General features: G+C 42.3%; 1 long non-coding RNA gene across 6 annotated transcripts in view; it reads right to left on the minus strand.

Moving 5' to 3' along the window:
* Positions 1-1,746: 1,746 nt before the first annotated feature.
* LOC138824133 (uncharacterized) overlaps positions 1,747-26,236 on the minus strand; it is a 34,160-nt gene continuing 9,670 nt past the window's right edge. For 2 of the 6 annotated variants that reach the window (XR_011371013.1, XR_011371011.1), the window contains 7 exons: positions 21,597-21,663; positions 21,233-21,336; positions 18,418-18,582; positions 14,497-14,659; positions 13,321-13,405; positions 3,331-3,551; positions 1,747-2,279 (listed from right to left, as the gene is read on the minus strand). This is a non-coding gene — a long non-coding RNA (uncharacterized lncRNA). Of the gene's footprint in view, positions 2,280-3,330; positions 3,552-13,320; positions 13,406-14,496; positions 14,660-14,842; positions 15,785-18,417; positions 18,583-20,526; positions 20,613-21,232; positions 21,337-21,596; positions 21,664-26,236 lie in introns of those variants that run through there. The other 4 variants (XR_011371014.1, XR_011371012.1, XR_011371015.1 and 1 more) reach the window with 4 other exon arrangements.

Consider the following 26,236-nt stretch of genomic DNA (forward strand, 5'->3'; position numbering starts at 1 on the left):
GAGTGATCTATCATGCTTAGCCTTTAAAATGATCACTTAGAGCTGGGCGCAAGTGGCTCCTGCCTGTAATCCTAGCCACTCAGGAAGCTGAGATCTGGTTCAAAGCCAACCAGTGCAGGAAAGACCATGAGACTCTTATCTCCAATAAACCACCAAAAAACCTAAGTGTTCCTGTGGCTCAAGTGGTAGAGTGCTAGCTTTTAGCTGAAGAGCTAAGGGACAGCAGCACCCAGGCCCAGAGTTCAAGTCCCAAGACAGACAAAAAAAATCACTTAGGAAGATAAAAAAAAAAAACCTCCTGAATTCTCACATTTATTTAAATAGCGGCTGCCAGTCATATTTTATAAAGCACTTATGGGGCCCATGAAGTCTTTTATTTTTAAAATACAATAAAATAGTACTAGAGCAGTTGGGATATTGTTCTGCCAGTAACACTACTGTAAGAGCCTCGGAGGGAGCAAGCAAGCCGGCTACAGGCCAGCGCCGCCACCGCCGCTTCTTCTGAGCAACAGTGAGAAGCAGCAAGCAGCCATGGCTGGGGCACAGGCTCCTCAGGCCAGACCCTGCAGTCAGGGAAGCCCCTCCAAATCCCTCCAGTGGCTGACCTCAGGCCTCAAAGGCTCCAGCGCCGAGCTTCCTGGGCTCATCCCTAGGCTGGAGGTGCAGTGTGAAACAGCAAAGGAGTCAGCGAGACTCCTCCAGTGTCAGGGCAACCAGGCAGGAGTGGAGCCAAATGGCCAAACTTGCAGCAGCGACTGCAGCAGTTGTTGCTGCCTCGTGCAGCATGGGCCAGGGCTCCTGCAGCTGCTCAGGCACAGCCAGAGGCGGAGAAAAACTCCAGGATTGACACAACCCCCTTCCACCCAATCGGCCTAAGATCTGGGAGCTGGATCTGGAGCAAAAGGAGAGGGGTTCAGATGGGTGTTGGAGGCATAGGCCTACAAAACCCCATCTGAGCACCTGTGTGCCCTGAGGGTGCATGCAGGCATGCATTCTTTCCTTCCAATTTATTTATTTTTGTTGGTCGTGGGGCTTGAACTCTGGGCCTGGGCGCTGTCCCTCAGCTTTTCAGCTGAAAGCAAGTGCCCTACCACCTGAGCCACAGGACCACTTCCAATTCTTCTCGGGGAGGAAGGGACACCCCTTCCTCCATGCTGGGCAAAGGTTCTGCCCCCGGTGCAAGACTCAGGTAATGGTTTGCTCAAAGTACCATTCCTGCTTCATCTACTTAACCACGTAGAACAATGCCTGGAGACTCCCCCTATGTGTAATCACCTGTGCTTTACCTACTTTTACAACCTTGATTAGTGGAACTGCTCCACATTTGTTGACAAGGATTAGCTTTTTCTGTTTAAACTCTCATTGCCTGTGCTCCCATAAAACTGTTTAACTCTCTGCCCCTGACTGAAGATTTACTTCTCCTGCTTGTGTGCTGTATATAAGCATGTGATGTTTCAATAAATTTTGTCTATACCCACATGGTGTAGTCCCTTCTTGCCTATACCACACATCGTGTCCCCAGATCCCACTGTGGAAACAGCAACAAATGGGGTTATGCCAGTCAATGCCTCTGACATCTCCCCCCTTTTTTGTTTTTTAAGTACAACTGTAAGCAAGAGATCCTTTGCAGGAGGGATTTGCAGAAACTATTTTGGAATGTAGACAGCAATATCTTGACAAGACATAATGCAATCGATCTGTAGAAACACTATGTTTAAAACTGTGCCACCAGGTACGAGGGTCCAATTGGTTTAGCACAGATGCAATTCCCTCAGCCAGACCTTCATATCCCACCCCAGGGAGTTGTGCCAAGAAAGTCTCAATGACTTCCTGCTGTAACTAGTGGATGTCCCAAGTCAAATTTCCTTGCAAGACTGGCAGGTGGTAGTGAAGTCCCTGCCAAGTAATGTTAGAAGTGTTGAATCAAGTAGGAGTGATGCACAGTTTATTGAGCTCTAATCACACTTGAAGGTTAGCTGTTTCTGCAGATCAATTATCTAGTCTCCCATCCACTGCACCCTGTGTTGCAGTGTGTTCAGACGGGAATCAATGTCCTGTTTAATATTGTGCTGATGAGTCCATAGCTGGTGACAGTCCAGCCACTTCTCTACAAAGTCCTTGGTTTGGATGGAGGAATGCAGGGCCACTCCAGCAGTCGCAGCAGTCATGGTGATAGCAATCATTTCAAGGATCACAGCTACACTCAGACCCAGGAATCTCCTAGTTCTCTTCAGCAGTTGCTGGAAGACTCCTTTCAACAAACCAACAGTGGGGCTCTCCTGCCAAGGTCGGGTGAGGTTAACAGGCACCCAGACCCCTAAGCGAGATCTTAATATCAAGAGAGACTGAGAAGGCATATTAAAAGAAATAGTATGATTTAAGCATGTAAAGAGTCCTGGCTGCGTGGGTTCTCATTGATTGACACTGTCCCTGTGGGCTAGTACATAGGAAAGTTTAATACAACCCTGTACAGTAGAAGAATGGTTCCTGTAAAATGTATAATTTGCCTCATGGGCCCTAGTAAAGTGACCAATCCAATTCTGAGTTGTATAAAATTGGGTGGCAAGTTTTATAAATGCCACTGCTCAGGCCCTAAGTGTCCCCTGAAATTTATATGTGGCCTACGAGGCACAAGGCCTCCATCATGTCAGGTGAGCAAGCCAATGGGTTCTACATGATTTATAACTCCATTGTATAGACGTCACCGTCAGAAGAATTATTAGTATACCAATCACCAACATGCTTTTCAGAATAATTGGCAATGAAACATCCATGAGGACCTCAATCTATAAATGAGATGTTATCATTATGCTGTATAATCTTTCCTCTAGGGTTTTGACACTGAGACCACTGAATAGAAACATAAACCCAATTCAATAATTAATGTCCTGGCATACTAGGTTAGGTGGTTGCCCAGTCTTATTTGTATAAGAATGATCCTGACCAATAAAATTTAAGGAACTTGTTCTGAATAGCCCCATATGATTGTTGATCTTATCATCAGGCAAGATGTATGCCCATACCTGTCTTCTGGTTGGTAAGCAAGGTGATGTCCCTAAACACAGTGGTAAAGACTCAAATCCTAAGGAAATAATATAAGGTATTCCTTCCTCACCTGGATGAGTAGGGTCTGCATGATCCCATGGTGGCGGAAAATACGTGCTGTCATTTGTATACGCCACCGGACCTTGGTCTAGCTAATCCACTAATTTTAACAATGGTGGGTGAGGGACATAGGCCCAATATGCATGTTCACTGCAGATGTATTCACAAGCAGTGCAATCACGGCCAAAACAGATATTCAGGTATTCTAGGGGTTTTTGTACTGACCAGGGTGGCTTCGGTCTTGTGTCAACACCTTATTCTGACCCCATGTTGGTGGGGTCAAGCTGGTTTTCTTAAGATAAGGATGATGGCTTCCTCGGGACTTAAAGCTTAGGTCTGCGAAGCTGCGTACTAGATCTTCTTCCTCAGGGTTGTGTTGTGTTGTTTTTGCTTCTCTGGAGGTCGGATGAGTCAAAAAGGGACCCAGATGTTGCCAGTGGATCCATCTGGAATGATAGAAACACTGTTTTCCCTTATGGGGCATTACTCTTAGTCTTCATTGATTAAATTTTTTAAACCATATGGGAATAGATAGTGAGGTGGTGCTAGAGGGATAAAATGCTTTTCAGCTTTAGTGAAAGGATCACTTTGAGTGAAATTTTAAAAATTTAAATAAGGTGAAGGCAAAAGTTTCCCTTGGGGATTCCCCTTTTTCGTTTTTTTTTTTTTTTATAATTGAAGCTTAAATGTTTTATGGGTGTGTAAACAGTTGGCATTAGTCTACACAGGTTGATTAAAGAAGTTTTCCTAGGGACTAACTTTAGTAAACTCCCCTAATATTTTTCTGGTTGTACACTGGCTTTTATAATATGGTGTGGGGTAGTTTGTCAAGGTGACAACTTTTTACTAATTACATTTTATTCCAAACTAGAGTTTAGACATAATTTTTTAACTTTTAATAGCTGTATGGACCCTGTTGGGGGGGGGGGCTATAGCAGCATAGCCTGTTTAGTACTTTGGTTTGTAAAAGATTTAAATAGTCTAGGATGTTTAAAGGTAAGATCCATAAGAAGTTCCACTTGTAGGTGTTCAGTGGCAGTTTTGTAATTGACAAACAAGTTATAAAAGCAGAACTAACAGTTAGTGATTACAAATTGCATTAAGGCAAATAGGGTGGTTGAGTCCAAACAACTGCCTGTAGACATCCTGGTATCTAGGCTGGAGATGGGGGCATTGTACCCAGCTTCAAGGCCTGGAGGTGGGACAAGTCTTACCTTGAAATTCTAGGAAAACATTACCTCCCCAAATGGGCGAAAGCATTGTTTAGCTCCTCAAATAGCCTAGGTGGGACAGCCCATCCTTTGGCATACAGATGTTTAGTGTAGCTCCTGGTGCTTAACTCTCTACTTAAGCCCTTATCTTTGAAAATTTAACATTTGGTCTAAATCCTGATATAAATGATCTTTTTAGTAATTATCAGACCACAATTTTGTTTTATTTTGGTGTTTATACCAATGTTTCTCTGCTTACCTGGGACTTATTTGTCTCAGTTAAATTTGAATTTTCTCCTTCCTTGTTCTAATTAATACCCTATCTGTTTACTTTCGATCTGGTCCTAACAATTTCATATTTTATTCTTAAACAAATTTATTTGGTTAGTGTCAGCCCAGAATTTACTGCCAATTAGGGTCTTAAGCACATACAGAGCAGTTTGGATTTAAGCTATTCCCCACATTTCACAAACTCAGCCTTTTACAGCCAACTATTACAAATGGTTGACAAGTTTTTGCCCAGTTATGCATGCTTATAAACTAGCTTGCCATGACCTCCAGCTCTGATCAATTTTAGAAGAGCCAAACATTATTGCCAAAGTCCCAGCAGTGCCTCTTTCTATGTTAGGGTAAATGCAACCTTGACATTTCCCTTGGTCACTGGACTTGAACTTAGTGCCTGAGTGCTGTTTTTCAGCTCTCCAGTACAAGGATTGCGCTTTGCCACTTCGGACTCCAAAGCAACTCTGCCCACTTTTTTGGCACTCTGCTGGCTAGTTAGAGATGATAATCTTTCTCTGCCTGGACTGGCTTTGAACTGCAGTTTGTAGATTGCTCACCTTTGGTCCTCAGCTCCACCCACATCTGGGCCCCCTCCCATTTCTGGAGTTCCCTCCATACAACTGGCCTCTCCCTCTCTCCACCCAGACCCACCAGAACTCCTATCTACCTCACTTCCTTTTCTCTCAGATACTTCTGCTACCAGGATGGTGATGGAGGTCATGTGCTCCCTCTTGGGGGAAATATGGCTCCTCTAATAAACCTTGTAATCTTTCTCCTTTGCCTGCCTGCCTCTGCATGGTCCCATAGGATGGATGTGTCTGATCCTCTTTCATTGGTGGCTCCATACTGGGATAGGTTCCCCAGTGCATTTGCTCCCCCTGCACCTCAGAAGGGAGTTCAACCAGCTTCCCTGGGACCTATTCTGAGATCCTTCACTCCAGTCACCAGAGGACCATCAAGGTAACTTCCTCCTGACTGAGCGCTCTACCAGCCCATCCAGCCCCACTAATTAATTCCCACTCCAGGGTAAGTGACAAGTTTGTCCGAGGTCGGGGTTTCTGATTCCAATATCAGTGGTAAGGCCACCTGAGCCTTTCTGGGCTAACTGAGCCCCACCCTCACCATCTGACCAAAAACTTGGCCAAGTGCTAGAATTAGCCACTAGGGGCCTACCATGGCCCAAGGACCCACCTTGGACCAACATAAGGACAGTCTCCACTGGTGGGGCCACCACCTATTCAGGAGCCAACCTGCACTGTAGAGGACACTCTACTGTAGGCAAATGGCTTCAGGTCACTTACCATGGGAAGGACACTAAATTTCTTTACATTAAGGCCACCTGGCCTTGGAGGGCTGTTGGTTCCCCATCAGTTAAATTTGGCCCAGATTTAAAACTCCACTTCTGAGAGTGCTTGAGCAAGTACCTCTCTCTCTCTCTCTCCCCCTCCCCTTAAACTCTCCCTCTTGCCAAAATTACCTGCTTGTAACCTCTTTCACAAGTATTTCATATGCTAAACGCGTTGGTTAAGCCCTGGAAGAATGTAACCAGTAATTGCTTGTTTCTACTCATTAGATAGAAAATGGGTGAGTTTAAGTCTAAACTCACCGAAATAAAGGCCAACAAGTTTGGATATTACCAAAAGTGTATTAATCTTCTCTCTAGCACTGAGCAAGTGGTGGATGTGCCAAATTGGCATCTTGGTACTTCAGCTTGGTACTACCCCTTCCCCCTCCCCTGTCCTGTGGTGCCATTATGCTAGGCCAAGTGTATGTTCCTATTGCCTCCTGTTCATTTGGTTTCTTGTTGGCAAAGTTTTGTATTTTAAACTGACCACATGGTTCCTTCATAATTAGAAAAGTAGTTCCACTAAAATTTCAAAACTTTAAAAGTCTATTTTAAAATCTAAGCATGCTCTATAATCTGTGCACAAACATGTCTGTCTGTGTCTTATTTGACTATATGTAAGTGATTATGGTTTCAAGGTTACTCTGCCTACTAAAAATCTTTGTCAATGGAAGCTGTGAATTAATCTAAATTGCTTTAAAACTTTGTGACCTGACTAAGCCAAAGAAAAAACAGGCAGTTTTAAAAGACCTTGGAAAAGGACTTAAAAAAGACAATGTCCTTTACAAAGTAAATGAAATTGGTAACTAAGTTGGCTGTGAATTATGTCATTCCTATGTCCATCTATGCTAAGAGTTAACTATTGTACACTGACCATGGCTAGTAAACTAAAGCTAAGGGTTTCATTCTCTGTTTTCTCCCCTGTGTGCCGATCAACTTCAATTAAGATCAAGGGAGCAGAGTGACTATGCCCAGGCACAGCTGCCTAAACCAGTGGCACCAGCCTGCAAAAGACAATGTAAACCAGGTCTCTAACCAGTATATGTAGAAATATTGCAGGTTACCAACAGGAGGTGCAACAGTCCATACATGCTGGGAGATGCCACAGTCTCTCTCAGACTCTGGCCTTGCTTCATCTTACATGACCAAAAGCCTGTTAATTAAGGGTAAAACACAAGCCACATTAGATATTTGGTTCTGTAAATGTTAATCGCCAGAAGTTAGACCATACAGGGTGTATGAGCAAAGGATAGAAATTGATTTCTATACTATTTTACAATTGGAGGTAAATTCCTAAATGTAACTCAGACTGCAGAAAAAAAATATGGCCACTCTTTCTATTCACTGCCCACAGGACAGCCTACAGGCAAAGAATATACAGCCCAGTGTTTCAATGATGCATTTAAATGCAAATTAACATAACTTCACAAAAAGGATTTAAAATGACATCCCCCTTGTAAAAATTTGAGAAGTTGTGGGGAGTGGCTGACCTCCCAGACAAGTTTAAAAGATAAAATTTTCCTAAAGGTTTATTTCAAAGTAAAAAAAAAAAAAAATAGGATTATTCAGGTTTGCCCCTAAAGTTTTTTGTAACAGTTGCCGGAAGGCCCACAGTAAAAGATAGGACACGTTTGTCAAATGTAATTTAATAAGTAAAACCATGCTTATAAAACTACTTCCAATGACCATCTTTGTTGCTTTTAATTGGAGTAAAAGTTGAAAGACCCCCGGCGTGGGGTGTCCTTCAATCAGAAGAGACCCTTCCCCAAGGAACAACGAGACCACTTGTGCGGATGCAATCAGCAAGAGGTTTATTTGGGCAAGCCCTCGGCTCCCAGGTGCACTCAACCTCGAGATCCACAAGGTTCGGGTTGAATGTCTGAGAACCGGTTACACGGGTACCCGGGGCGACATAGTCTATCGGGAGACTTGCGCGCCGAGTGCTTGAAAGCACCCTCTTTTTATGGACAGCAGAAGCAAGGTTACAGAAGCAAGATGCTTGGTTACAGAGTATTGATTGGTTAATTTCAAATTACGCTCAGGGTGGGGATTGGTCAGGTTAAGCTGGCCAGATGGGGCAGGTGGGGTTGGGGGAAAGCTGACGTGTCGGTACTTGCCCCGGCAAGTCTGTGCTGGTCGTCATGCACCGAAACTGTTCGTTCCCTAATTTTGACAAGTGATTTATTACCTCCTGACCTACCCTGCCATTATAGCTAAGTTTTACAGGAAGGGACGGGAGGGTCGGCTATTTTTCAGGAATGCCTGGTTTTAGGGCATGTGTTAGAGTCATGCTGAGGTCTGCAGGCGGTGACTCAGTGGTTAATGACTTGCCTGCGTCCTGCTTGCTCTCTTAGCTATGTAGGGGAAGGGGCAGTGGTTTTTCTTAAAGAGCTCAATGGATGAACGTATTCTGGGGTCTGGGGTCTTTTCAAAGTGACTGTTTGTAAAAAAAAAAAAAACAACTCATTGATCTGTCGTTCGAAGCCAGTCCAGGCACAGGCAGACTAAAGTCCCTGTGAGATTGTCATCTCTAATCTGCCAACAGAGTGCTCAAAGCTGAGTTGTTTTGGAGTTTAAAGTGGCCAAGTGCTAGTCCTGAGCTGGAGAGCTGAGGGACAGTACTCAAACCCTGAGTTCAAGTCCGGCGACTGACCAAGGAAAGTGCCAAAGATGTATTTATCCCAACATAAGAAAGGCACTCCAGGGACCCTGACAATGTTAAAACATTCAGAGGCAATTACAAACAAATGTTTGGATGACAAAAGTGGTATCAGGTCCTGAGTTACTTGAGCTTTGTCTTCCAAAAAATTGATCAAGCCAGAAAGTCATGGAAAGATAAGTTTTTAAACATTCCTATCACCCATGTTGGTGTAACTGGGCAAAACTTTCCAGAGATCTGTGATAGTGGGTAGTAAAAGCTAAGATTGTAGAATGTAAATCCCAAAACCCCTGTATCTGCTCAAAGTCCTAATTGGCAGTAACTTTTGAGCTGGTTAAATTCATCTGTTGAAAAGCTTGTAAAGCTGAGATTATGTTCCTATTGAGATCTGTCTAAAGGCCTACATAGGTAGGCATTCCTCTGCCAGACAGAAAATGCTTTTATAAACCAGGGTGTTAAACAGGCTATGCTGCTGTAGCCCAAGAAAAGGCCTGTACATTTGTTATAGGTTAAATGTTGTCTATAAGCCACTTTAAACAGGCTACCCAGAGGCAGTGGGCTGTACTTAGAGTGCCAATCAGTCTCAGGTTAAAAGCATCTACTGGGCTTTCTTTTAAAAATCTCTGACAAGTAATTGTTAGTCAATTGTTAACAAGTTATAGGTAACCTCCATCTCATTGATCTCCTTGTTGCTTTAGCTGGAAATAAAAAGAGCTTTTGTAAGAAAGTTCAAAGCCATCTTGGGCACAAAAAAAATCCTTCTAAAACTCCATCTCCCTACTAATCAGCACAGAACCAGGACTATCCAGCCAAAGGCTGAAAGTGGCATTGTGACTCTAAGTAGTAGAGCATTAGCCTGGAACAGAAGGACTCAGGGACAGTGCCCAGGCCTTGAGTCCAAACCGTAAATGCCAACCGGGACAAGCTATCCCAGCAATGGATGTTGAGACAATGGCCAGGACAAAGTCAGTCCTGACCATGGAAAACCATGGAAAAGAATAAGAGATGATACCCTAAATGGAGTCACTTTATGCTTTATGCATTGTTTCTGGCAAAACTGGAGCTTCAGCTTCCACCCCCACTACAAAGGCAGAGGAGGGGTCCCGCAGAGCAGTGGGGACCTCACAGATGAAGTCCTTCAGGGGTGGGGGCCTCACAGAAGAGGCTGCAAAAAGGAGTATACCTCACTGGGAGGCCGCAGGAGTGAGGGTGCCTCGTGGGGAAGGGCAAAGAAGTGAGGGTGCCTTGTGGGGGAGGCCGCAAAAGAGGGGAGGGCCTCACAGGGGAGACTGCAGAGGAGGGGAAACTGCAAAAGCAGTACACAGAGGAGGAGTTTAAACTTAAACTCATCCATACTTTTACCTTCAGTTGCAAGGGAGAGGGAAAGAGGGAGAGGGAGAGAGGAAGAGAGGGAGAGAGGGAGAGAGAGAGAGCCAGAGCTATCTGCCCAAGCACTCGCAGAAGTGGAGTTTTAAATTTGGGGCAAAATTTGATTGAAGGGGCTCAGAAGCCCTCCAAGGCCCAGGTGGCCTTAATGTAAAGAAATTTAGTGTCCTTCCCATGGTAACGGACCTGATGCCATGGGCCTATATTAGAGTGTTCTCCACAGTACAGGTTGGCTCCTAAAGGGGGTGGTGGCCCTGCCAGTGGAGAATGTCTTCATGTTTGTCCATTTGCATTCCTTGGGCCATGGAGGAGGGGTCCTTGGGCCAAGGTAGGCCCCTGGCACTTGGCCAAGGTTTGGCTCTGATGAGGGGAAGGGGGGCTCGGTAAGTCACAGAGGCCCAGGTACCCTTACCACTGAGATATCAGAATCAGAAACGCAGACCTCAGATAAACTTTTCACTTACCCTGGAGTGGGACTTAATTAGCAGTGTTGGATGGGCTGGTAGAGCGCTCAGTCAGGAGAAAGTTACCTTGGTGGTCCTCTGGTGGCTGGCGTATAGGATCTCAGCATAGGTCCCAGGGAAGCTGGTTGAACCTCCTTCCGAAGTGGAGGGAGGATCAAACCCACTGGGGAGCCTATCCCCACAGGGGCGACCAATGTAAGAGGATTAGACAAAAATCCATGCAAGGGGACCATGCAGAAGCAGGAAGGCAAAGGAGAAAGATTATTACAAGGTTTATTAGAGAAGCGATATTTCCCCCAAGAGGGAGCACATGACCTCCATCACTATCCTGGTAGCAGGAGGATCTGAGGGAAAAGGAAGTGAGGTAGATGGGAGTCCAGGTGGGTCTGGGCAGAGAGAGGGAGGGGCCAGTTGTATGGAGGGAACTCCAGAAATGGGAGGGGACCCAGGTGTAGGTGCTCATACTTCGAGCTCATGACTCTACCTGATTCTGGGGCCTGGATGAGTTGCCTTGATCTCTTCTAAGTCACTTTACCACATGAGGCTTTTCTGAACTCATACATCACTGCAAATTGCTAACATTCCTCCCTAGCACATCACTCAATATATTTTTTCCATCATATATTTAAACATATTTATGTGTATACATTCCCTACCCTCTCCCAACCCCACACACAAAGGCATAGACCTTCAAAACAAAGCTTTTCTTTTTTTCCTTGCTACAGTGTCTAGAACCTAATAAACTCAATAGATACAAAAGAGTGAGTTGGGTACTAGTGTCACACCTGTTATGCTAGCTATTCAGGAAACTGAGATCTAGAATCACTTTTTCCATTTATTTCCCGTTTTCATTAAAATTTAAGCATTAAAGGAACTTTTAAAGAGAATCAAGACTTCCTTCTTTCTGGAGGTTTCCTTCACTCCCTTTCACCTAGTCCAGCTCAACCTATGTCCCCCTGGGAGTTTTGGCATCCCAGAAAATCCACAGTCCCTCAGACCCCAGTTAAATTCAGACAGAATCCAGCATTGCCTTTACTCATGTGGTGGGCAGAGCAGAAAGCATACACCACGTGTGCTATCCAACACCTCAAATCCACACCTGTGCCACTTCCATACTCCCAGCCACATGAGCAGAATTGTGTCACCAACGCTTGCACTGGCATAGGCTTCCATGGTCATCAGGACAGATGTCCTGAGAGTTATTTCATCTGCATAAGGTGACATTTCCTGGGTCCAGGTATATTGCTGATCTGTGAAATCACTGGCATTGGAGCAAGCCAGGGCTGCTGCAACCGCACTGTAGGATGCATCTCTCTGCAGCAAAACCTGAGGCCCTTCCTTCCTAGACACAATGGAGATCCTAGAAAATTCCCTGCTTGTCCCTAGGTGAGTCCATGAATTTATCCACAGCCCTCATCTGTCAGAAATGAACAAAGAGTACAGAATTGTTCAAGTCATTTTCCTTCTTCACAGAAGGGTGCACTATCATCCTGGCCCCCCAGAGCGAGGCAGCACACCAAATGGGGGGATCCACTTGGTTTTCATCCCAACCTAGGAATGATATTGTCCCTTCTCATGTTGCTAAGGTGTCAGGATCACATCTTTGTAAACAATCGGTTACCAGGGTAATAGGGTCATAGAAGGAAGACAAGTCATTCTAACCATCAGTGGACCATCCCTAGTCAGGAGGCAGTGTACTTTGGGAGGCTATTGCTCAAAAGCAAACATCCTTTTTACCTGTTAATGAAACTGCAACTCCACTGCACCTCACCTTTGTCATTACAACAACAACAACAAAAAGAAAAAGAAAAGGGTGTTTTGGACTTTCTTGTCAGGACTGGCTTGAAAACACAATCCTCAGATTTCAACCTTCTGAGTAGTGCCAAGGTTTTTTATGAGACAATTCTCTCAAATTAACCACCAAGAAAGAAGCAAAAAGAAATAAAGAAAAGTCCAGGACTTGAGCTGAGGTTCAACTGGAAGATCATGGACAGCACCCATGCCCTGATTTCAAACCTATGACCAGCACATCATCATCATCATCATCATCATCATCATCATCATCATCATCATCATCATCATGTGAATAAAAAGACTGTAAGAGCCTATTAAGAATATTAAAATTGAGGGCTGGGAAGTTGGCTCAGTGGTAGAGCTCTTGCCTTGCATGCATGAGGCCCTGGGTTTGATTCCTCAGCACCATATAGCAAAAAAGAAAAAAGCTGGAAGTGGCTCTGTGGCTCAAGTGGTCGAGCGCTAGCTTTGAACTGAAGAGCTGAGGGACAGAGCCCAGACCCAGAGTTCAAGCCCCATGACCAACCACAAAAAAAAAGAATATTAAAATTGAGTGAGCCAGGCACTTTTTGGTGGCTGACATGTAATCCCAGTTAGGAGCATGAAATCTCAGGATGGTGGTTAAAAGCCCACCTGGGCAGGAAATTCCATGAGGCTCTAATCTCCAACTAACCAGCAAAAATGCCAGAAGTAGAGCTGTGGTTCAAGTGGTAAAGCAACAGCCTTGAATGAAAAAGCAAAATAACAGTGACCAGGCCCAGATACATAGGGTAGGACTACTAATAATTAATCAATTAAATACAAAACACAAATAAAAATCAGAGTGGAAGATGAGCACAAAAGCCAAGAGAATTGGTGGTTTACACCTGGAGCTCAAGCTACACAAAAGACAGAATTTGAAGATCTGGGTTCCAAGGCATCCCAGGCAGAAAAGTCCCTTACGAGTTTGTGAGTATGTATCAGGTAGGGGTCTTGAACCCAGGGCTTGAAATAGAAATTCTTTTTTCTTAAAGGTAGCATTCTACCACTTCCTTTCTTTGGGGGATGAAATGGAGATAAGTTTTACGGACTTACCTGCCCGGGCTTTCAACCCCAATCCTCAGATTTCAGTTGCTGATACAGTACTCTTATATTCTATGAGATTTTTATCTTCCATGAACTGCCAAAAAGTAAAAGAATCCAGAAGTTGATCTGTGTGGCTCAAGCCACAGAGACTGCTTGCTTTGAGGGAAAACGAACAACAAAAACCCTCATACACAGTGGACCTGCCCTGGTTTCAAACCCAGGAAGTGACCAGGCCCTATGTTCAAGCCCTAGGACCACCACCACCAGCAACAAAAGAATGACTCAGGGACAGGGACTAGGCCCTGAATACAAAGCCTAGAAACAGCATTAAAAATAAAAGTAAAACAAATTCAGAGACTGTGGCTAGGCTCCAGAGTTCAAGGTCTAGAACAAGCACCAGGACACACACACACACACACACACACACACACACACACACACACACACACACACACACACACACGAAATGAACAATATAATAAGAAGGCAAAAGAAGAAGAGAGAAGTCAATGAAATATTTTTAAGTAGTGGCTCATGCCTATAATCCTAGCTACTTTGGAAGCTGAAATTTTAGGATTGTGGTTCATAGTCAACCTGGGCAGGAAGCTCCATGACACTAGGTTTTATGTGTGCTAGTCCTGGGGCCTGAACTTGTGCTGTTTTGCACAAGACTAGAACTATTCTACTTCCATGCTCTTGGTGATTAATTGGAGATGAGAGTCTCAAAAACTTTCCTGCCCTGGCTGGCTTCGAATCACCATACTCTGATTTTAGAACCTGGCTAATGTCCCTGTCTTCCCATGAGAATCTTTCTTTTTTTTTGGTTGGTCATGGGGCTTGAACTCGGCGTGCACACTGTCCCTAAGCTCTTCAGCTCAAGGCTAGTGCTCTACCACTTGAGCCACAGGGCCACTTCTGGTTTTCTGGTGATTTAGTGGAGATAATTGTCTCATGGACTTTCCTTCCCAGTCTGGCTTTGAACTGCAATCCTCAGATCTCACCCTCCTGAGTAGCTAGGATTACAGGTGTAAGCCACTGGCACTCAGCTTTTTTTTTCTTTTCTTTTTTCGTTTTTGTGGGTTGTGGGGCATGAACTCCAGCTCTGGATGGTGTCCCTTAGCTCTTCAGCTCAAGGCAAGTACTTTACCACTGAGCCACTTCCCAGCTCCTCCATAAGAAACTTACCCCTTATGAATCACCAAATTTGTTTTACAAAGCCAGATGTTGAAATGTGGCTTAAGTTTTGGAGCCTGCCAGCCTTGCTCAGGACACGGGAGAGAGACTCCAGCACAGTGACCTTGCCCTGATTTCAGGTTTAGGAAGAGTCACCACTCCCTGTGTTCCAGCCCTAGGACCAGAACCAAATAAATAAATAACTCCCACATTTTCACTGTATTTGATGTTGGGGTAATTTGTGAAGGTGAAGGGAAAAAACAAATTGTTTAAATAGGGTTACAGCTAGACCTATTGCAACAATGAGATGTACAAGAAATTATTTCAAAAATGAACTTTACAACTTTTGCCTGGTGGGGGTGGTAGAGAACATTATATAAACAAAGCCATTCATGCAGCTGTTGCTCAAGCTGTTAAAGTATGCTAACCTTGAGAATAAACAATACAAAAAATGCTTCATTCACAATGGCCCTGCCCTGACTTCAAGCCTCAGGAGAGTGGCCATGTCATGAGTTGAAGCCCTAGCAACAAAAATGAAAATAAATAAATAAATAAATAAAGCCAGAACTTTATCTGTGGCTCAAGCCATAGACACTGCTAGTCTTGAGAAAGAAAAGGGAAAAACCTCAGACACAGTGGCTCTGCCCTGATTTTATGACTAGCAAAAGCTAAGGCCCTATGTTCAAGCCCTAAGACCAGCAATGAAGAAAAAAAAAATACAGCAACAACAAAAACTCAAAAAAAAAATGCCCAAGTCCTGAGTACAAACCATAAGAGCATCACCTAAAATAAATGCAGAAAGAAAGAAAAATACATAAAGAGCCACAATTTGAACTGTCTTGAGGTGGGAAGCCTACTAGTCTTGAGAAAAAATTAGGAATAATGACCAGGCCTGGAGTTCAAGTACTATAACAAGCTCAAAAAAAAAAATCTGTTGAGATCCAAAAGGAGTCTCTCAACATGAAGATAGGCTTGACTATCTCACTGGAACATCTTGTGGCTGAGTTTACAGAACCACTCTCAGAAATCCGACCCTTTCATCCTGCCTTATGCAAACATCCTGCAGCTGCTAATGACCACCCTTTCACCCTGCCCTACGCAAACATCCTGCAGCTGCTATGGCCAATGAAAAAGCTTCCTTAATGGCCAATTTAAAAGCTTCCTTATTCCAAGCATATAAATACCCCTGTGTGAAAAATAAAAATTTGCAGCTTGATCAGAATCCCTGTCTTGCTGTCATTCTTCATGTCTCTTGTCCCTTCATTCCTTCTCGTTTAGGTTCATCGCCCTCATTGACGTCCTGCAGGTTGGGACAAAAATCCACAAAAAAAAACTTCAAAACAAAAACCTCAGAAACAGTGGCCAGCCCTAATAATAAGCTGGATGACCCAAACTTATGAAAAAGTGAAAAAGAATAATAAATTAATGAAAAGAAGGACAAAAATATTAGAGCCAATTCAAGATTTTAAAAATATGGTTCACACCTATAATCCTACCTGCTCAAATAGCTGAAATCTGAGCATTTGTGGTTTGAATCCAGCCTGGGCAGGAAAGTAAATGAGAATTCTTTTCATTTATGCTACTCCTGGGCTAAAACTTGAGTTTTACTCAAGGGTAGAGCTCTACTGCTTCCTACCTGTTGCTGGTTAATTGGTGAAAAACGTCTCATTGATTTTCATGCCTAGAATGGCTTTGAACCTTGGCTCTCAACTTTCTTTTTTTTCCTTATTTATTTATTTTATTTTATTTTTATTTTTTTGTGAACACACTGTACAGAGGGGTTACAATTACATGGGCAGGTTAATGTGTACATTTCTTATCAAGCATTGCAGCCTCCTCCTTTGTTTACACTTAACATCCCTTCCCAGCCTCCCCCCCATCTGCCCACCCAATCCTCCCCGCTAGCCCCCCCACCAACATTGTAAAGCTCGTTTTCGACATGACAATTTGTACTTCTCATTGTTGCAACAGGTCTACCTGTATCCTTAAACGACTTGTTTTTTCCCATCTCCTACACAAGTTATACTGACATCAAATATAGTAAAAGCAGGGTTATACTGTGGGGGAGGGACATACAAAGCTACAAAGAGATAATCTTATAAATGCGTTAGAAACAAATGCATGAAAGGAAAAAAAACATTTGAATACATATCTAAGGATTCATTTTCCTAACATCACATTATCTGACCTTTTCCGCTTGACTCATACATATACTAGATATTGCAAATAAGGGAAACCATGGGACCTATGTTTCTTTGGGCCTGGCTTACTTCACTTAATATAATGTTTTCCACGTTTTTCCATTTCCTAACAAATGGGGCAATGTCATTCTTTCTGATGGAGGCATAGAATTCCATTGTGTATATATACGACATTTTCTTGATCCATTCATCTACTGAGGGGCATCTGGGTTGGTTGCATATCTTAGCTATGGTAAATAATGCTGCAATAAACATAGTTGTGCTAGTAGCTTTAGTGTGGTCTTGTTTGTAAACATTTGGGTAAATGCCCAAAAATGGGATTGCTGGGTCATAGGGGATCTCTATGTGAAGTCTTTTGAGGAACCTCCATACTGCTTTCCAAAGTGGTTGAACAAGTTTACATTCCCACCAACAATGAAGTAAGGTTTCCTTCTGTCCACATCCCCTCCAGCATCTGTTGTTGTTAGAGTTCTTGATTTTAGCCATTCTAACTAGAGTGAGGTTGTATCTCAATGTTGTTTTGATTTGCATTTCTTTTATGGCTAGGGAGGTTGAGCATTTCTTCATGTGTCTATTGGCCATCCTTCTTTCTTCTTCAGAGAAGTTTCTCTTTAAGTCTTTAGCCCACTTATTTATTGGGCAGTTGTTTCTTTGAGGATTTGTTGTTGGGGGATTTAATTTTTTGAGTTCCAAGTATATTTTAGATATGAGACCCTTGTCTGTTGTATGGCTAGTGAAGATCTTCTCCCAATCCGTGGGCTTTCTATTGATCTTGCTAGCTATGTCCTTTGCCATGCAGAAGCTCTGCAACTTCATGCAATCCCATTTGTCCCACCTTTCTTTGATTTGTTGTGTTTCCGGGTCTCTATTCAGAAAATTTTGGCCTGAGCCGAGGAGACCTAGGGTTTCTCCTATTCCATCCTGTAATGTTTTCAAAGTGTGTACTTTGACTTCGAGGTCTTTGATCCATTTGGAGTTGATTCTGGTGCAAGGTGATATATAAGGATCTAGCTTTAGTTTTCTACAAGTAGTTAACCAATTTTAGCAGCACCATTTACTGAAGAGGCTGTCTTTCTTCCATTCTATTGTTTTAGCTCCCTTATCGAAGATTAGATGTCTATAGGTCTGTAGGTTCATTTCTGGGTTTTCAATTCTATTCCATTGGTCCTGATGTCTGTTCTTATGCCAATACCAAGCTGTCTGGATAGTCATCTTGGCTTCCTGTAGTACTTTTTTTCTTTCTGTATTTTTTGACTGTTGTGGGGCTTGAACTCAGGACTTTTGTGCTGTCCCTGAGCCTCTTTGTACTCAAGCCTTGTGCTCTACCATTTGTGCCATAGCGCCACTTCTGGGTTTTGAGTGCTTAATTGGACATAAGAGTCTCACAAGGACTTTTCTGTCTGGGCTGGCTTCCAACTGAGGTCCTCAGATCTCAGCCTCCTGAGTAGTTAGAGCCATAGGACACTTATCTCACTTGTTAGGTTTTAAAAAAAGAGATAGCCGAGTAAGAACAGCACCATGCATGTGCTATTCAGGTAAGGGACTAGTTTTATTCAGTAGACCTGCTGGGACCAGGCAAGGTTGGCACTCCACCTGGCTGGGAAAAGCCTTCGAATGAGAGAGAGTTGGGAAAGAGAGGAATGAGAGAAGAAAGAGCTAGAAAAGAGCAGAGAGAGCAGAGAGAGCAGAGAGAGAGCAGAGAGAGAGTGTCTGGGCCTGGGCTAGGCCTTACCTAGGGTACGTGCAGAGAAAGGTGTGGCCACATCAAATTCAGATATGACCTCAGTGGATGCAAATGTGACTTCTTCCAGGTGTCCCAGTTCCCAAGGTAATGCAGTTACTGGATGGAGACTTTGCTGTGAGGAGGGTGGAGTCTGCTTGCCATCCAGGAGCGGACCTTACAATATTAACCACCAAAAAAAAAAAAAAAAGATGAGCTATGGCTCAACTTGTAAAACTTCCATCCTAGAGGGGGGAAAAAGCCCAACACCTCAAGAAGACTGGCAGGTCAAGCCCTAGGATCACCATAAAAAATGAAAACCAGGGCTGGGAAGGTGGCTCAGTGGTAGAGGGCTTGCTTGCTTTGGATGCATGAGGCCCTGGTTCGATTTCTCAACATCACATAAGCAGAAAAAAAAGCTGCAAGTGGTGCTGTGGCTCAAATGGTAGAGGACCTGGAGCTGAAATGCTGAGGGATAGCACCCAGGCCCAGAGTTCAAGCCCAATGACCAGCCAAAATAAATAAATAAATAAAAGCCAAATACAAAGAAATAAAAACAACAACCAAAAATAAAAAGGAAGAGTTGTGCACTGGCTAAAGATGTAGTGCTTGCTAACTTGGGGGGGGGGGCGGAGGGGGAGAAAGCATGGAGACTGGAGACTGGCCAGGCCACTTTGAAGCCCTGGGATTAACACAAAGAATAAAAACAACAACAAAAAGGCAGAAAGTGAGCTTTGGCTCAAATAGACTATCAGCTTTAAATAAAAAACAAAAACTAAACAACACTGACCAGGCCCTGTGTTCAAGCCCTAGGTCCAGAACCAAAACATAAGAAAAACCTAGCCAGGTGCCAAAGGGTCACACCAGTAATCCTAGCTACTCATACTCAGGAGGCTGAGTTCTATGGATCACAGTTTGATGCAAGGAAGGAAAGTCCGAGAAACATAATAGACTACTTAGAAAAAGCTGGAAGTGCTGCTGTGGCTGAAGTGGTAGAGTGTTAGCCTTGAGCAAAAGAAGCTCAGGGACAGGGCCCAGGCAGAAGAGTTCAAGCCCCAAGGTCGGCAAAAAGGAACAAAGAAAAAAGAAAGTGAGTAATTAAGCTGTGGCTCAAGGTATGAAGCCTGCTAGCCTGGAGAAAAAAGGTAAAAAATGTAAACAAAAGTATTAAAAAATTATTCCCAGAACCACATGCTCCAGTGCACATTTCCCTACATCCTTAGTGTGCAGACAACCAGGCCAATGCCCCTGCTATATCCTGTATCTCTATTTCAATTTGAAATTATTTGAAATTTCAATTATTTGAAAACTGCCTTCTGAGAATTGCCACATAGGGACCACATTGAGAATTATTGACCTCAAAAATATTTATTAACATGATTTCTTTTATTCTTGTGATTTTTCTATGTCCTCATCATTACTTCCCTAGCACCTAGCAAATTACCTAGTATAAAAATATAGAGACATATCTGCTTATTGAACATCTACATGTATATTTGGGATAATAAGCTAGTTTATATAGGGTCATCAACACTGAGCAATTTTTACAATGGGCCTCATACTTTGTAAAAAACAAAAACAAAAACAAATAACACAATTTAACCCTCAAGAACTCTACATTTGCTAGTCAGCAGTCACTCATACCTCTAATCCTAGCTACTAAATGGAAGCAGGTGCTTGTGTTGTTAAAAATAGTAATGTTATAAAGGAAAAGCAGAGAATTATTATAGACTATAGGAGATCAAGTATACACAACTATATATAATTCATGATCATGTACTGGTATTAGTACTGGAGAAAAAAATGAGAGGGCAGAATTGAGCCAATTGTCAAGACTGAAATATAGACAAAGATTAAGCAAAAGTATGGCATTGTGATTAATTTACTGAAGCCGGTAACTACTGTGGATATGTAATAACAGGACATTTTTATCCTGAGGAGAGCAAGATTAAAATATGTAGGAATAGAGGACTATGATATATACAAGTTAATCTCAAATGTATGTCCACAAAGAGAACATACACACAAATAAGTGATTAAGCGAAAGAAGGAAAATGTTAACTATAGTGAATTTTCATAAAAAGCACACAAATACTGTTTATATTCTTTTTATGACTTTTCTTAAATTTGACCATTTTTAAACAATACTAGATTGAATAGTGAAGAGATGCACTTGAACTGCAGAAGATGAGTTCCCGAGGAGTGTTCTGAGAGGGTTTCATGGAGAAAGCAAACATTAGGGGATAAGAATAAAAGATCAAGTGTTACCATATGAAAAATTATGGAAATCCAAACATTCAGACTACAACAATAAAGTACCAAGAGTAAGAAAGTTCACAGACACAGAAAATAACTCAGGGCTACTGTGGGTTGAGGTAAGGAAAGAGGCATGAATGGTTTAATGGCCCAAAATTTCTGTCGAGGGTGATGGATATGTTTGGGATAAGATAAAGGTGATGGTTCTACAATACTGGAAATGTACTGAATGTCACTGAATTGTGGTTATAATAATAAATGTTATTACTATTTCCCTATAAAGAAAAAAATCATCCCATTTTAGAGGCTACTGTTTCCAGGAAACTCTCTGACATTATATACTCACAGGAAACTGTACTCTTTTTTTCTTACATTCAGTAGATTTTAAACATGTATTTCTTTATGTTTTTTTTTTCTTTTTGAGTTATAACCCTGCTAGAACAGGCTGGCCTGGAACTTTCTGCTACTTTGTTGCTTGAGGAATGTCTTTCTTTTACCCAAGACATTCCATAACAAAATTTATTTTCTAATAACAACAACAACCAAAAAGATCAAGTATTAGGGTCCTTACCCTAGGACTTAGGAGCAAACAGGACATCCTGATTATATCAGTTCCCTCTGTCCAGAGAGCATTGTGTGCCTGGGGCGTACTGGTTTACAGAATGTCTCCTGAGCCTGGGAAAGATAGGGATAAAAGGAAAAAGCATCCCATGTCCTGTGCATGAGCAGGCAATGGAATATATGTTGTATTAAATATTTCTCTGGATATAGCACCTCCCTGCCCACTCTGACCTTGGATATGCACATAGCTCACAAGTCACCAACAAAGAGCAAGGCTTTCGCTCTTACTTCCATATCGTAAATGGTTACTATCTCAGTTTTTATTCACTGAAGTGTCACAAATGAATCTCAATCACCAAGAAGTAATAACTTACCCTGGCCAGTTTGTCTGATTTGCAGGAGATGTGTTGGTAAAAACATCTGTTATCTCTTCAGAAAAATCTTCATCCCATGAAAAAAAATAAAGTTTTACATGAAAAACATTCCAGAAAAACTGCTGAGGATCACAAGAAAGGTGAGAAGGAAGAGGAGTGAATGCAGCAGAAGTATGCATAACAATTTAATGAGCATGGAATATGAGTGCTTATAGAATTTTTTCCTTTCCTTCTCAAGTTTTTATGATGCATTGTTATCATTATCCAGTCTTTTACTATTAAACTTAAATGCCCAATTAAGACAAACATTTCTGAGACTTTTCTTCCACCACTGGTTAAGCTGAAGCTACAGGCGTTAGGGATAATAATAATCACTCGGCCTTCTGAGATTTCTGGGCAGACTTTGTGGCCTTGCCAGCTCCAGCAGACTTATTGTCCACAGCTTTGATGCCACACAGCAACTGTCTCCTATCACAAACAGCAAGATGACCCAAAGGAGGATAGTCAGAGAAGCTCTCCACATACACAAGGCTTGCTGGAACCATATGAACCATGACAGCATCACTAGACTTCAGGAATTTAGGACTAGCTTCCAACTTCTTACAAGATCTCTGTTCAAGTTTCTCTTTCCACTCAGGAAACTTGCAAGCAATTTAAGCTGAATGACAATCCAGGACAGAGGCATAGTTAGCACTGATTTGGCCTGGATGGTTCAGGAAGGTCACCTGAGCAGTGAAGCTAAATGCTTCCTTGGGATCATTCTTGTTGTCATCACAAACGTTGCCACACCAAACATCTTTGGCTGACATGCTTATAGAATTTTTTTGTGTATAGTATGTCGATAGATGTTCTTAATGGGCTTATAAGAGAGGTGGGCATTATCACACGTTGGCAATAAAGATAATGAAGGCTGGAAGAGGTCAAGAATTTCCACAAGATTTCTTAGCAAAGGTTAGGAGTTAAACCTTGGCCTCCACTCTCAATGCTCTTTGCGTCACATTACAGAATAATGAATGGAGAGTATGAAGCAGATATTGTATAAAGTAAATGGAATTCAGGGCTGGGAATGTGGCTTAGTAGTAGAGTGTTTGCCTAGCATGCATGAAGCCCTGGGTTTGATTCCTCAGTACCACACAAACAGAAAGAGACAGAAGTGACCCTGTGGCACAAATGGTAGAGCACTAGCCTTCAGCACAAAGAGGCTCAGGAACAGAACCCAGGCCCTGAGTTCAAGCCCCAGGACCAGAAAAAAAGAAAAGAAAAAGAATTTAAAAAATGGAATTCAAGTTATGGGAAGAGTTTCAGGCAGAGAAAATGAGTGCCAAGATTAGGGGGTGAAAGCATAGCAGGAAGTTTAGTATGATCACAGCATTTAATGTAAACAAAGGAAAAAAACAACAAAGTAGGATCCAGCAAAGACTGGGCCTTTACACCCTAGTAAGATTCCAAAGATTCTAACGAAGAGATGAGGAACCACTGAATGATTTTTAGAACAGAGACAAGTAAGATCAAATTTAAATCAAAGGAAGATAATTTTAGTGGCTGAGTAGAGAACTGATCAGCACTAATCTAGGAACAAAAAAGGAAGTAAAATTGAGGGAATAATCCATGATCGAAGTGAGCAAGGTGATGTTTAAATCAGCGGGAGAAAGGATTAATGTTGGAAGGGTGCTAAGGAAAATGTTATCTTGATGATGGGAAAGCAGAACACCTCACTGAAGAAACATGCAAACATATGGGTAAGTCAAGAGCAAACTATAATCAAGACAGCCAAACATACTGTCAGGAAATATTCCTTCTCTCTTTACACAAATAAATCCTATCCATTCACTCACTTTGAGACCAGCCTAAGGTTTTAGCCTTTAGAATCTATATATTTTTTAATCAGCAGTCTATAGCTTAAAGGGCAAATTGTTACTGCTTTATCTGACCATTGTCCCCAAAATTTCCCGGGATTGGCGGGAAGAATGTATCATAGCTCATTTGTGCCTCTCCCTTGGCATTTAAGAGAAAGAATTAAAATGACTTAGCAATCCCAAGTATAAGATGGATTGTGAAGCTGATCTCATTAATACCATCCTTACCAATGTAACTCATTTAAACAACATTTAACTATATCCTAATATGAATAAAAATCTAAAACCTGACTCGTAGGTTGTCATCCAACTAAATCCTACTGGGTGCAAGAAATTAATCTGAAAATATAATGACATACCTATATCACAAAATATTGACAAAATGATCCAATAGCATGCAGAATTTTTTTTCACTTATATTTATCTCATTCTGTTCTAAAAAATTATTTAGTGTGTACTTAGAATGTAAATAATATTCCAATATATACATTTAATTTACAATGTTCAGATATACAATGTATTATGTTTGAGTGTTAATAAACTTATTTTTTGGTAAGTGTTGTGAACAAAATGAGGCAGGTCACTGCTGTGGCTCATGCCTGTAAACCTAGCTATTTGAGAGGTTGAGAATGGAGGATTATAATTTGAGGTCAGCCTTGGCAGCACAGTTTGTGAGATCCCTTCTCAGCCATAGCCTGTTATATTAGTATGTGCTCATCCTCCAACACTAATGTGAGAGTCCAAAATTAAGAGGATCTCAGTTCCAGCCCAGCATGGGCAGAAAATTTTAGGAGATTCCATCTCAACAGAGAGGCTGGACACAGTGGCAAGTGTCTGTGATCCTAACAATGACAGGAAGATGAAATCGGTAATTGTAGTTCAGGCATGCATCTTCCGATTTTGGGAGAGTCCTTCCTTTTTCCAAAGTCCCTCCAAAGCCCACACTTTATTCCTTTATTTATTTATTTTGTTATTGTTGTTTTTGGTGCCAGGACCACAGCTTGAACTCAGCTGATGTCTTACTAATCTGAACCACAACACCAGTCTGTCTTTTTCTTGCTAAGTGGAGATAGATCTAAACAGAATTTTCTGCCTGGCTGGCTTTAAACGTCCATCCTCCAGGTCTCAGCCTCCTGAGTAGCTGATTATAGTCGTGAGCCACCAGCACCATCCTACATAATTTCGATGCAACTTCTCCTCATCTCAATGCCAGTCACCAAATGCAAAGCCTCAGGCAAGTACTGTACCATGGAGTTACACCCCTAGCCTAATACTGGGCCACAATCCTGCCCAATATATACTTAATTCTGTGGAAAGTATTTGGTAGTGATCTTCCACCATTGTTTTACTTTGTTATGATGGTACTGGGGTTTGAGCTCAGCTCACTCAAACTTAGTAAGCAGACACTCTACCACTGAGCCATGCCTTGGGCCCTGCTTTCCCTTGACTATTTTCAGGGAGAGTATGGTTTCCTGCCTGGATGCATGCCTGAACTACAATTACCGATTTCATCTTCCTGTCATTGTTAGGATCACAGACACTTGCCACTGTGTCCAAAAATGCTGATAGAAAAAGATGACCAACACTACCGCAACAGCAGGTTCCTACATTTATCCCCCGTCAGCTACATCCGTTTTTATAGTACTTCATTGAGATATCATTAAATGCCAACATCACTGCTGAATTCTCAACAAATATCACTGAGGAGGGCTGGCACAGAGTGAGAGGAGTTGGGCAGGAGTCTCTTTTCAGAGTCATTTCTGGTGAATATATTAGACAAAAATCCAACTGTTTAGAAAATCCTTCAGAGTCCTCTGAATGGTATTTAAAGTTCAGGATTCCCATTCCTACACCAAACAGATGCTGATTACATGAACAAATGCAGTTAATTGCACAAAAAAAGTTTATAAATAACACAACTGTCATATTGAGGACTAATTAGAAAGAATGCAACTATCTAAACACATCACAATGGCTTTATGTGTTTCCTAAGTTAAGACTTCTAAAAAGCAGATTTTTTAATCTATTATATCTTTGGAATCATTAAAATAATTACCATCCCTTGCTTATGACTATTATGCCACTTATTGAATACATTATTTCATTTTTGTTTTGTTTTGTTTTGTTTTTGCCAGTCTCGGGGTCTGAACTCTGGGCCTGGGCACTGTCCCTCAGCTCTTCAGCTCTTCAGCTCAAGGCTAGTGCTCTACCACTTGAGCCACAGTGCCACTTCTGGCTTTTTCTGCTTATGTGGTACTGAGGAATCGAACCCAAGGCCTCATGCATGCAAGGCAAGCACTCTACCACTGAGACACCTTCCCAGCCTCTGAATAAAGTATTTCATTTAGTACTTATTTTAACAACCTGTAAGGAATTAGATTGGGTTACCTTACAGATGAGAAAAGAGCTCAGTATCACAGGTCACATGGCTTTAGTAAAAGACAGATCTTTATTTTGACTCAGTGGATAACTCCAAAGCCCATCATAGTTAACTGCCATCTCAATACTTCAGAAGAACATTAAGAACTTATGTTCAAAAAATCTTTTTTTCTTTTTTTGTGCAAGTCCTAGGGCATGAACTCAGGGTGTGGGTGCTGTCCCTGAGCTTCTTCAGCTCAAATCTAACACTCTATCACTTGAGCTACAGCTCCATTTTGGGCTTTTGGTAGTTACCTGGGGATGAGTCTCACAGACTTTGCTGGTGAGCTGGCTTTAAACCCATCCGGGGTCTCAGTTTCCTGAGTATCTAGGTTTACAGGTGTGAGCCACCAGTACCTGGTCAGA

The sequence above is a fragment of the Dipodomys merriami genome, unplaced genomic scaffold (assembly GCF_024711535.1).
Source record: "Dipodomys merriami isolate MVZ:Mamm:240054 unplaced genomic scaffold, mDipMer1.0.p SCAF_1266, whole genome shotgun sequence".
Classification (NCBI taxonomy): domain Eukaryota; kingdom Metazoa; phylum Chordata; class Mammalia; order Rodentia; family Heteromyidae; genus Dipodomys; species Dipodomys merriami.